Raw genomic sequence first — 1,335 nt, 5'->3', positions numbered from 1 at the left:
GACAGGAATCATGTATGGTTTAAAATCAGGAAAGGTATGGGGCAGGATTGTGTCCTTTCTCCATACCTATTCAATATATATATGCTGAGTAAATTATTTGAGAACCTGGACTTTGTGAAGAAAAATGTGACTTTAGAAGACGATATTAAATAAGATATAGTAAACTAGTTGTTATTATGTGTTGTCAAGTAGCCTGTAACTCATAGTGACCCTATATGTCCAACAGCTATGAAGTCTGCCCTGTCCTGAGCCATTTCACTGACTGGCACACCTACACCATTGCCGCAGTTACTGTGTCAATCCATCTCATCTGGGGTCTTCCTCTCCTGCTCTGTCCCCCCATCCTTCCAAACATGATGACTTTCTCTAAGGACCAGTCCTTCCTGGCCACGTGGAAAAAATGTGAGGTAGAGCTTCAAAATCCTAACCTCCAAGAAGAAATTTGGTTTCACCCTCTCCAAAACAGATCTATTTGTTTTCTTGGCAGTCCATGGTATAAAACTCTTTCCAGCACCACAACTCAAAGGCATCAATTCTTCTTCAGCCATCCTTAATTATTGTCCAGCTCTTTGATGCATAGCAAGTAATTGCAAAGACCACAGTATACTAGTAAGGAATGTTATTTCCAAAATTCAAAGTCTATAATAGGAGTCAACATTTTTATTCTTAATTAATCATATAGTGTTGTGTTGTTGTTGTTATGTGCCGTCGAGTCACCTTCGACTCATAGCGACCCTATGTTAAAAGATAAAGGCCATATTATTCTGTCACAGTTATTCAACTCTGCCATCGTAGAGTAGAAGTAGCTATTGACAATACATACATTAACCTATTTCTACTCTAATAAATCTTTATAAATACATGCAAGGGATAGGATTTGGCTCACAGGCTTGATAACTGTCTCAGATCTGTGCCTGACATATATAAGGCAATCAATAAATATTCATTGACAGAATGAATATAAAAGGGTCCACTTTGTGTGCAGTTCCCTCCTGATGGTTTCTATTTTCTTTGAGTATGTTTTTGTTGTTGTTGTTGTTATGTGTCGTTGAGTCACCTACGACCCATAGGAACCCTATGTATAGCAGCTCTGAACCCTGCCCTGACCTGAGTCAGCCTCCCTAATTCTGACACACCAACCACCATTAATTACCCCAGTTACTGTATCAATTGGTTTCATCTGGGGTCTTTCTCTCCCACACTGTACCTCCACCCTTCCATGCATAATAACTTTTTCCAAGGACCGATCTCTCCTGGCCACGTATCCAAAGTATGTGAGACGGAGCTTCAAAATCCTAGTGTCCAAGAACAATCTTGGTTTCAGCCTGTGCAAGA

Source organism: Elephantulus edwardii, unplaced genomic scaffold (assembly GCF_000299155.1).
Source record: "Elephantulus edwardii isolate Elephantulus edwardi_28Jun2011 unplaced genomic scaffold, EleEdw1.0 scaffold00079, whole genome shotgun sequence".
Lineage (NCBI taxonomy): Eukaryota > Metazoa > Chordata > Mammalia > Macroscelidea > Macroscelididae > Elephantulus > Elephantulus edwardii.
Note: the sequence above shows the minus strand (reverse complement) of the source record.